This window comes from Agelaius phoeniceus, chromosome 1, assembly GCF_051311805.1.
Source record: "Agelaius phoeniceus isolate bAgePho1 chromosome 1, bAgePho1.hap1, whole genome shotgun sequence".
NCBI lineage: Eukaryota > Metazoa > Chordata > Aves > Passeriformes > Icteridae > Agelaius > Agelaius phoeniceus.
In genome coordinates, this window is record NC_135265.1 from 124,068,186 (window position 1) to 124,080,551 (window position 12,366).

The 12,366-nt window shown below is 34.4% G+C and overlaps 1 long non-coding RNA gene across 1 annotated transcript; it reads left to right on the plus strand.

The window, feature by feature from the left end:
- Window positions 1-1,164: 1,164 nt before the first annotated feature.
- On the plus strand, window positions 1,165-7,954 carry LOC129127223 (uncharacterized). Its single transcript, XR_008535168.2, has 5 exons — window positions 1,165-1,242; window positions 1,862-1,917; window positions 3,782-3,940; window positions 4,839-4,866; window positions 7,539-7,954. It is a non-coding gene; the product is annotated as an uncharacterized LOC129127223 (long non-coding RNA).
- The last annotated feature ends 4,412 nt before the right edge of the window (window positions 7,955-12,366 follow it).

Here is a 12,366-nt window from a genome sequence, read left to right on the forward strand (position 1 = left end):
ATGCAGGATAATCAAGAAGGGGTTTTTATCAGTTGTAATGGCTTACACACTCTTCAAACGGTGGCAAGTGTTAGACTTTTATTTTTTTGTCTTTTATATATTCCAGTGTCTATATACCTTTTTCTGCCATATATACCCCAAAAGGTGGGGACTGAGTTTCCTTTTCTTACAATACCTTTTGTACCTTGCACAGGTAAGTAGTTGCCAGTCAGACACCATGTTCATCTGCAAATTTCTATTTCTTTCTTCACTCTAGAGTGTTTCTTCTGTTCATCCTTACATACCTTATTTTGGCCAACAATCTGTAGACAAAACTCTCTCTTTTTTTTCTCAGCAGTAGCACTGGGAAGGCATCATTTTTAAGTGGCATGAATCATGAGCTTCATTTCTCTTTGAGACACCTAAAGAAAAGAGAAGGTGCTTTGATTAGTGAGGTTTAGAAAAGGGAAGTAGCATTTGAAGAGAAAAAATAGAAAGTGGACAGAAAAAAAGATAAAAAAAGGATAAAAAATTGTATTTTCTGATTTTTTCTTTTTATAATCTTCCTTTAAAATACTGCTCAATAATAACACTTTTCCTATTGCAGTAATGAAGTGCATTATTTGCCAAAGTGACCAAAAAATTCTCTTTATGGATAGAGGAAAAAACCAAAGAACTTTCTTAGGAAATTTCCAGAGTGGGAAGTTATAATTAAATTCTAAGATCCTTTTTCTATGTCACCTAAGAGCAGAAGAATTGAGAACTATCCCGACCTACTTAATAGAACCTTTCAAGTCCAATAAGAAGACAGCAGACAATATCCCAAGAAAGAAAAATGCTCTTCCTATACCATTGTCAAGGTTAGATTCAAACCACTGAGATTTTTATTACTTTCTATGAGTTTCTTTGCTTCTGTGTGGAAAAGGAGAGCAGACAATGCTTACAACACTTGAGCTACTTTCAGAATTCAGTGAAGGCAGCCTAATCTTAGAAGCACATTATATAGCACAGTAACTTTGGGAAGAAGACCTTAGTTAATGGATGAACTAAAGTCATGTATTTAAAGAAATACAAAATATTCAAATCTTACCAAAGCCATAAGTTATTTTCAATTTAGACCTTTCTGTAACAAGCTTTGATTAGTTATTTTTTTAGTTTTTTGTTGTTTTGTTGGTTTTTTTTAATAGGTTTGGGGTCCTGGTTTGGATTTTACACTTAGCAGCCCCTCTTACAATCAGCAAGGAAAAATTCTCTACAGAGAACGTATGGAGAATTTCAGGGTAGACACCTGTTTTCATTTATTTCTAAACTGTTGGTCTACACTTGTCAAACCTAATATAGATTACATGGTGCATGAGAAATAAAAAATCATGCTCAGGTAATTTTTAAAAACTGAACTAAATTCTCCTCTCCTCTCCTCTCCTCTCCTCTCCTCTCCTCTCCTCTCCTCTCCTCTCCTCTCCTCTCCTCTCCTCTCCTCTCCCTTTACTCATATTTACTTAAGTTTTTCAAGGGCAAATAGCCCTCAAAGCATTTCTAGTGCATCGCAGTTCTGACTTGCCATATATTTATTTATGACCTTTATCAACAACAGATGAGCAATTGTACATAAATTGCATGGTGATCATGTGGCATGGGTAATTATCCACTAGAGATTGGGAAAGGAATATCAGACAACTTTTCATCTAAAACAGAATTAGAAAACAGGTTTATAGTGGTATACCAAGACAAAGTTGTAAATGTACTTTGGTTAAAATATATACCTGCAGTACTATCTTAATTAATGGAGAATCCTAGGGTTCAGTTAATTTAACAATCAAATACATAGAGGGTTTTTTGCACAGAAAATATATACTAATATTTCTATATTTCATTAATATAGGATCCATATTTCAGCTGGAAAATCTCTCACAGAAGCTGAGCAATCAGCCTCTCTGGGTATGGTATAGTAATGTACTAGCTTGCCTGTATGAGGTCTTATTATAGAGATGTCAGTTTTAGTTTGAAACATAAACATATTTTTATTTATACATTAGTGCTTATAGTGATCAATGACCATCTGTGCAGTATATTAGAATTTGGTTTTGATCAGTAGAAAGCAATTATTCATAAAACTCAAAACAGAAGGCAAAGTTGTGAAAGAAAGGAGAAGAATTATGTCCTTCTTACAGGGAAGGTAATTTTAATATAGACGAGATTGGCCCAAGTCCTGCAGTTTGGATTGATAGATTATCTAGCAGAACTATCATTTCAATAATCTCAATGACAGTGTAGCAGTGGATACTTGGTACAATATTATAAATTAAATTTACTGCAAATGTCATTGAAGAGAATATGGAAAGAGATCTGTCATTTGTATTTGTAGAAGTTAAGATAGGGAAAAATTTAAGATTCTTTGACAAAACATAACAAAAATTATCTACATGATATAGTTATGCTACCAGTTGTCTAAAAGAATTCTTTCGTCACTACTTTGCTCATTAGGATTCTTGAATTATCCTAATATTTATTTGATCAGAGAGGGATTATATCCTTTTAAACACAGATATATTCTTTATTAAATTTCTGGATTTAAGAATATCCAACATCCATTTTTCAGAAGCACTTTTGTTCAGAAAGTATGAAATGCCTCTGTCTAATTACAGTCTACTTATGCAACTGTAAGCTAACTGTGAATTGGAAAATAAATATTCACCTCCATAGAGAGTTATATGTTGGCCTGACAGTGATGTTTGCAGCATATATACCATGTTGGTGGTATAACAGTTCTGGAATACAGGGGACTAAGGAACAATAATAAAAGTATTCTTTCAGTTTACAGTTTTTGTAGCCTTTCTTTGCCATTAAAAGGTCATAAATAATGTAATCTAAAAGCTTTAAGTAAAATTTGCAAAAGACTTGAATTTGCAGGCACCTGAAAATTGTTTGCAACACATTGAAGCTAATTCTCTTTGAAGTTAGAATTTATAAGTTGAGATGAACTTCCTTCCCTAAGGGAATTTATTGGGAATTATCTTTGAAAGCAGAAATCTGCCATTAATATAAAGTGCAATTAATGGAAAAAAAGCTGACTTCTTGTGTTTTGTAGTGTTGTGATTTGTTTGGTTTGGGTCTTTTTTTTAAGGGATGCTGAAATCCAACAAATGGACATAAAAATAAAATATATTTCAATTTAACCTTCATTATGTCATATCTTTATCCGCAAAAAATATTTCTGCATATTTTTAGATTAATCAGCAAGCTGGAAAATATAAGAGATCCAATTAATATTAATTATGCTAGTTTTAACTTATAATTGAAATGAAAAATGGAATTGTTCTAACCAATGTCCAACGCAAAATGTATTCCTATAGAGAGGATATCAGAAGGGTCCCTATAGACCTCAGTTCTATTTTAAGCCTGCTACTGGCTTACTTTGAAACTCTTGACAAACCACTTAACATTTTTTTGCATAATTTTCTCCACCTAAATAATGTCAAGTTTCATAAGGTACTTTGGAAGCATATACTTCCACAAGGCATAAATGAGTATTGTTGAGTGCATAGTCATTATTTGTAATATAAATAACTTATAAAGTTATGAAAAAATGCTCAGCATCTAGATTACTATGAGATTGTAGGTACTGATCTGCCTAATTTCTAACTATTTTGTACCTTCATAATAAACACTTGCATGGCTGAAAATATGTCCTCTCCTGACTCTTAAGACAAAGAAAATAAGAACAAAATTGCACATAACTGTATTTTTCCTTATTTCTGTCTTTTTATTCCCATTTTCCTCCTGCTTTCTTCAATGTTGCCAGCAGGTCAAAATCCTTTCCCGCTACTAAGCTGTGGTGAGACCACACATGTACTGCTGAGCCTAGTTCTGGGGTTCTCAGATCAAGAGAGATATGGATATACCAAAGAGAGCCCAACAAAGGACCGCAAAAATGATCCAGGCACTAGAGAATCCCTCAGAGGTAAACCTGAGAGAGCTGAGCCTGTTCAGTTTGGAAAAGAGAGTACACAGAAGAGATCTCATCAAATGTGTATAAATACCTACAGGTGTGATGAGGGGCAATGGCAAAGAGGGCAGAACAAGGACCAGAGCCAGTGGTCAAAAACTGAGACAGGAAGCTTCATTTGAAAATCAGAAAACATTGGTTTTCCATGACAGTGACCAAGCACTGTCACATTCAGGTGTCACTGGTCACTCAGAGAGCTTGTAGTGTCTATTCTTGATGATATTCAAAAATCACATGGATGTGTTCTTTGGTAGTGTGTTCTAGGTAATCTTGCTTGAGCAGGGATTTGGGACAAGAACACTCCTAGAGGTCCTTTCCAACAACAACCATCCTATGATTCTGGGATTTCAGACATTTCAGTAAATTGCCATTCAAACACTTCAGCATTTACATTTTTTTCTGAGGTATTCCCACTACACTAAAAGCACATTTCCCCAACTATTTAATATTCTAAGAATTTGATTACACTTATATAACAGTGACACTTACTAAAGACATATATTGTGCTGTCTGTAATTCATCAAGGAAAGATAGATCAAAAGAATTTCTCATAATTCCAGAATATGCCTGCACTTGCAATGTGAACTGAGTGTGTTTATTGCGTGTATAGTAATTAAGCTGTTGTGGAAAATACCATACCAATTATTTCAAACAATCCAAAAGGAATGTATAACATGAAATGAATCTGCTTCTGCTGTAACATATTAAATAATTAAGAAAAAAAATAAACAATGGAAGCAGAAAGGTGCTACTGTCACATTGAGAAAATCAGATATTTTGATTGATTCTATCTATCTATCTATCTACCTATCTATGTTCTGTTGAATATCATGTTTCTCTTTTTCTCTTACAGTTATCCTTTCCTGGTGGACAAGAAATTGGTAAGACTTTCCTTGTCACCAATGGGTGCAGTCTAGTTCCATTTGTCTAGAAAATTGAAACTAGTGTGTCAAAAGGGGATAGAATCTGTCACGACCACAGGGATGTAGAGGATGATAATTCAAAACAGCTGGCAGTGACTGCCATCTTTAAGCCAAAGCTCATATTTACCACTGAGAAAATATAGACTATTACTTCTACACAGGGTTCTTTGTCCTCACATTTCTTTGGAACTATTCCGTAATTCTAATACTTTTGCAAATATATTTGACAATTATTTTAATTTACAACACAGTATTTATACAATTGCAGTAATAATCAGACTTGCTATCCTTTAGGGAATCTACTATCAAGGAAAACATTAAAAAGTAAAAAATTTCTGGATGCCCCTAGGATGAACACATTATTTGAAATACCCCTCATTTTAAGACTATTGAGTACATATGACTGAACAATTATGTCATACCCTTGTCTGCTGACATAGCCAAAGCAACATTCAAACACATAGAAAAAGCCTTTAGCACTTTAGCCTGTACAAAGCACAGCTCAATGCCATATAAGGAGTTTTGTACAAACTCTTATTTATATCACTGTTCGCAATTGTTGATTTTTTTTCTTAGTTATTAGAGCAAAAATATGCTATGCTGATTATAGAAAGAATTTGCTTTGTATAAGTTGTTAGGGGGGTTTTTTTGACACATTTCAGTATGGTTCATCAAAGCATGAAATGACCATGATTTATTGCATAGAGCAATTTCCAGCTGAGACAAAGTTATTGGAACTTCTACTGGCCCAGCTGGAAGGAGGGAATTTTCTTGGAGGACATTGTGGAGTAAATAAGTACAGACTCTAAGTGTCCTACTTTTAGTTACAACCACAGTAATATGCAGAACGTATGTGCATACTAAATCTAATCACCAGTACAGACATGGCTAATGAGTTACACTTCCTGTAATATTCAACCTCCATATGGTAGGTACAATATTTATCACGCCATATGCTTGATACCATGGACAAGAGTACATTCTGTAAACATGATTATGACACCTTTTCATTGATTCAAGAAGTGTCATTCAAACAGAAACTGTTTCAAGCTTCTGCCAAGATGGAATAGCTGAGAGGAAGTCAGTAAAGTATTACCAGAAGTTTCCCCAGCAGGAATGTTTTTCTCCAAGGAGACCTCAGTATCAAAATAAAGAACAACTCATCACGGCTAAAATACCTCACATGATTTCACAATGGTGAATATTATCATTTTTTCTTGGAGATTTTATTGTCAGATTAATATTTCTCTATTACACCTGCTATTCTCAGTAGATGTCTATAAACTGTAACAAAAGTACTGATATCTAACCCATATGGAGATACTTAAGTGCAGGCATCATCTGGAACTGAATCAAACTTTTCATGGGGATTCAGTGGCTTAAACACAAGTTCCTGGTGCCATTAACAAGTCCAAAAGTCTCCAAGTCATCTGCATGTAGCTGTCACATGACACACAGAATCTGCAGAAGGCTTTACCCTTCTTCAACAAATTTTTAACTTGCCTGATCAGGCAAGCAAATTTTGTCCTGACTGCTTTATACAGCTGAGATTACAAGAGTTCTTGGCTGTCGCAAATCTATGAAAATAATTCTGAACTACTGCATTTATGTTTTCTACCCTGACTGCATGACAATCTGGTCTCCTATTTTTTTTTTCCAAAATGCTAGTAGTGATATATAGTTTAGCATATAACTTCTTATCTAAACACTGACACAATGTTGGTTTTGTAAATATCATTCAGATCATACCTAAATATCTGCAAAAAATATTCTGTGTAGATTACTTATACATCAAACATTTTTCCCATATTAAAAAAACCTTTTAAATGCTGAAAGGGCCATTATTTCGTCCATAAATTTTGGAAAACATTAGTTTGTTTTTTCATTTACAAAAAGACTAAGATCTGTCTTCAGAGATCATTATGAAACTGCATACAATTACAAAAAATAATATAAGGAAATATTGAAAATATAAATGAGCTTTTGAAAAATAAACCAGATTCTTTTCAGTAGGAGTAATCATAAGAACAAGAATTCACACATAAAAAGTAGTTATTGCTTAGTGCATGAATATTATGCCTATTAGAAAGGGCAAAAATCATTAAGAAAGAAAATGAGTTTCTAGAAATATATGTAGTTATCAGAAAAAAGGGGGTTTCAAACAAAAAAATTAAAATAAAAATTAAAATTAAAATTAAAATTAAAATTAAAATTAAAATTAAAATTAAAATCACTGCTGGTTTCAAAAATATGTCATGTATAAAATAACATTTTATTTCATTTGTTATCCAACCATCCTCTCAATGACATAATACGAAAGCCTTTAGGAGGGACTTAAAAAAAAAATCTCTATTTTTCATTCCTTACATATCCAGAGAAGCACAATTCAATTTTTGCTACCAAAAAATCTACAACTGACACACACATGTCCAATACACAAGCCCTTCCTCCCTTGTAAATTTTTGAATTATACCTAAAGGAGCTTGTTGCAGTTATGCACATATACAGTCCTCTAAGTATCAGCATTCTTTGCACATAAATTGTCCTTCAATTTCATCTTTTAGTAAAAAATTGACAATAGAAATGTTTTAATTGGTAATTGGTGATATTTTTTATTCTTTGTTTCCTAGATGTTTATCACAGGAAATAGCTCTGGAAGCAAGTAACCATTTTTCAAGGAAGAAATTACTTACCTCAACAAGGATTATAATAAAGCTTTTTTTCTTGTTTGGAGGATGAGACAATTGGTGATTTTTGTTGTTGTTGTTGAAAAGAAAATAGACCAAACCAAACCAAGGCAAAACATGGTAAGCTAGAAGAAATGTGACTTTGAAAACTAATTTATCCAAATTTATGAAGAGGTTTTTTAAGTATTGTCATTAGATTTTAGGTACATTGTCGCAGACATCTTTTTGTGAAAATCTCTTCTTAGGATTTTCTCTCTTCTGAGAAGCTGAGGCCTCAGAAACAAAATGTAAACAATGGTTATCTGCTGCTGTGGAATGCATCAGGTGTGTCTGTGATTGGGCCATTTTGAATGTTTACAATTAATGGCCAACAACAGACCAGATAGTTTGGACTCTCTGTCCGAGCCAGCTGCCTTTGTTATCATTCTTTTCTATTCTATTCTTAGCTAGCCTTCTGAGGAAACCTCTTCTTCTATTTCTTTTTAGTATAGTTATAATGTAATATATATATATATATATATATCTCATAAAATAAAAAATCAAGCCTTCTGAACATGGAGTCAACATTCTCATCTCTTGCCTCATGCAAGAACCCCTGTGAACACTGTCACAGTACATTAACACAGATAGCAAGGACTTGGGACTTGCTTCACATGGTCTCAGTCCCAGTGGCTACTGTAAATAGGTTTTAATTGATAGAGAGTAGAATACCAGGTAGAGTCACACTGGACGGTGACTTCAGAAACAGCTATGGAAAAATGGGTTTGACTTTCAATGTTACCTTTGGTAAATTAGGACCTGTTTATTCACATTCAACTTGCTGGAAATCAGCAGTAGGATCAGGTAGTTTCACTCAGCAGGCAATGCACAGGAGGGTCTTCATTGGCCATCTTGAGATTTCCATGTCTCACCCATCAGAGAGAGAATCATGATAAGTAAAAAGATGCAAAATTCTTAGCGGGTGAAAGTAAGCTGATTTAAAGGCTGCCAATAAATAATCAGAAATTGAAGAATGATATTTAAACTGAAAATGATTAAAAATGTGTGAAGAAAGGTAATATAAAAGGGAACTAAAATAATTAAGTATTAAGGAAGATGGAAAAAAAAACATGAAATAAGGTATAAAATATAGCAGAAAAGAGGCTAAACTGGAAATAAAAAGCATTCTATAGTTCTTAAGGGGAAATAATCATAGAATGTTAATCTAAAACTCCAGAGATGTTTGGAAAACCTTGAGAAACTATAAATCAAAGAATGAATGGAAGATGGAAAACAGGAAAAGTGGTAGAGGTAAGTTTGGTTTTGTTTCATGTTCCTGTTGAAATTTCACACTTTTTTCCCAATCAGATTTAGTACATGGGATTTGACTTAATTTTTTTTTTTTTTAAGACATGAAAAGTATTGGAATGGTAATTTTTTGCATGCTCTGATAGCAACCAGTGTGTACATAAGTTAGTGAAAAAAATGACAAAAAGTCAAAATGACAGCAGCAACAAAACCCAACAACGAAACTAATTATGAGAATGACATAAGTAGACAATAATGAAGGGAATGCTTCAACACTTTAGTATAGCTTATAAGCTATTTAATTGGTTTCAATGATAAGGCAATGGTTTTAGTGCAGTGGCCAAATTTCTTATTATCTGTTGCATTAACTAGTCATATGGAGTAAGTTAAGAATGAAGTAGTAAATTTGCTTTTGTTGGTTTAATCCAGACCTTTAACTTCACTGTTTTGCATTTAATAAAATACATTATCAAATAGAAGCGTGACATCTCCTTATGAAAAATGTTTTATCTACGTAAAGGCAAATTACAGAGCAGGTGGTGGATTTAGAAGAACCTGCATCAACTGTCATTCCATACCATGGAAAGAAATATTCTCATTGTTGTTTAGAGAATATCACAAAGAGTCAAATCCAAAGCTAAGTGAATCATTCCTCCTAGAATTCATAATTACTTATCCAGCAAAGGATTTCATTATATTGCATCTGGGGTGGGATGAAGCCCTGTGATAGAGAAAAAATGAACACATTTTAAATCTGATTATATGTGAATATTTGAAAATTATATGTACCTTCAAAAATGTATTCTTACTAGAAAATTTGTGTAACAGCTTCAATATTTTATCCCGTTGATGAAGGTAAGAAGGTAAACTCATGACTGCTAAACAAAATCCTCTGGCAAAATATTTCAAGTATACAATATAAATACACCTGAAATTCTACAGGGTGAGTGTCCCACAATAGTTACCTATCAAGCTGCACTGACTCCAAGGAAATCACAATGATTTTTTCTCCAACCCAGCTATCTGAATTATAATCAGCATAGAAGTTCTAAGGCTTTGCAATTTGAACAGTACCGGAGTCTGACAACGCATTGTAAAATAAAGCTTCATTGGGACAGTAGAAAAGACAAGCAACAACATGCTCATCAGGTAACTTTCACAATCCCCGCTAGCAAACACAGGATCATAACTGATTCCTAGTCCATGCTGGAGTGCCAGGGACACTTGGCCACAACAACCAACCACAAAAATATCTTTGGAATCTGAGTAAGAGTTGCAGCACCCCTTGGTTCCACCATCCCTTGGTTCCACCAATGGCAGTGAGTTTTGGGAGAGCTGTACATGACGTGAGTAACATGGGTGACATCCTGCCTACAGTCCCTACCGTGGTCAAGAGCACGGTGTCATCAGGCTGTCCTATGCAGCCAATAGTAGTCAAGAGGCGTGCCATTAGAGTCTTAAAAAAAAAGTGTATATATTTGGTAATTATAATACATAGATCAGCTTGTGTTCAAGATGAGCTTTAAATTACCAATTTCTTACTCCAGGATATGTCAAAATGCAGAATAGCAGTTAAAGCCACACAACTCTTTTTAATGTATACTTCTGAAGTAGCCATATGTCCTAAACACCAGATTTTTAACGTTAGCTCATGACCTCTATGTAAAAAAGGCACACCTAATAGGTTTTTGAAAACACCCTGGTGTCTAGCTCTCATTGATTTAATCGAGGGTGAAAGACAGGAATTAAATTCCAAAATAGTGATGATAGAATTCCTTTCAGACTGTCTTATATAATTGTCATATCCTGGAGAACAGGGAACCAGCTCATACTTGAAAGAATGAATGTTTTAGTTAATTTTATTATGTTACTTAACATAATGTTGCTTAGCTACCACAGTGGTATCTCAGAAAATCCTGCTTCAGGGAGCTTCACTATTTTTTTCCTTTTGAACAAACATCCAGAGCAGCACAAACCTCATTGTATATGTCATTTCAGTAATATGTTTTTGCTACCTTCCAAGATCCCTTTCATATTTTCTGTGACTTGTAGTTACAGTGCTAATTCAGACTAATGTTTTACCTCTGTGTCACTGATTCATATTTAGAAGGGTATCCTCACCTTGTGTCTCTGTGAAGCACATGAATCAAGAGAGAACAAGCATTATATTTTACAGAGGGAATTGTCTGCCCCCATTAACAACGTACAGGAGAGTATTTGAACTACAGACCCTAGGGCACAGCAAAACCCATGTCTCATTTCAAGTCAAGCCAAGGAGACCATATCACAGGGGAGCAGCTGGGAGTGTTCCTTAGAGCATCAAGGAGCACGATGTTAGCAAAAGCAGGATGAAAAAAATTAACGAGGCATTTTGGAAAGAAGTCTGTACACTTCTGTATTTTTTCTTGAAAATGATAAGGGAATGGCTTTCATGAACAACGAGGTTCCCTCCATCTGTGGCTTTCCTTGTCAATTTTCCTCTACTGTGAAGGCAGACACATTCTTCCAGAAGAGGTAGCTAAGGAAGGTGTGTGACTCCACAACTTTCTTCAATGCTCAGTAATTTTTTCCTACTCAATCTGAGTGCAGGTCAGTCACTTTGCAATGAAGATAAAATGACACATTGGAAAACTAAATATCGGACTAACTTGAAGAATTTGTCTCTGTGATTTTAAGGAAAGTATTAACATCCATTTGCACATTAATTAATTAATTTTAAGCAGGTAATGTAGCTACCATTGTCTGTTATACAATTTCTCACCAAAATGCATATAAACGCTACCCACCCACAAAAAAAAACCCAATCTCAAAGAAAATACCCTCCACCTGGACAAAATACCTTACACCTTTAACAAGTCATACTGTCTGGTGAAATGGTAAAACAGATGTGTTGCAGAAAAAGGAGTTATCTATCCTTTCCCCTGAATTCCACATATCTCATTCAGAGAGTTTGCTTTTGGTGCATGGGACTGAATCAGGTTTTGAACATTTTGTTCATTATAACCTCACACTGAATCCATCTCCCTCCACAAAAATAGTAATAGTGGTAACAACAACAACAACAACAACAACAATAATAATAGTAACACTACCCATCAAAAAATAACCCCAGTTAAAATTTAAAAGAGCAATTAATGTTAAACTTTAAAAGCCCCAAAGCTTACTTTGGTCAAGAAGCCAATAAAACACCTTTATTTTCCTGAAGGAAAGCATATCTTTAGCACTCCAAATGAGAGGATCCTTTTTCAACAGTCACTTTGTGGTCAATGTTACTAAAGAAATCACGAGATCACTCCAACAGCTTGTTATACTCTGGTAATGTGGCAATCCCCATGAGTTCCTGCATGCAATAAAATTCTGGATGGTGAGTCTGCTAGATTAACTGCACACACTAATCCAGACCACTTCTTTGGATTTCCAAGAAGCAGGGCACTGTTTTTGTCATCACCATTAGCCTAACCAAAGCAGGACACTTCTATACTTC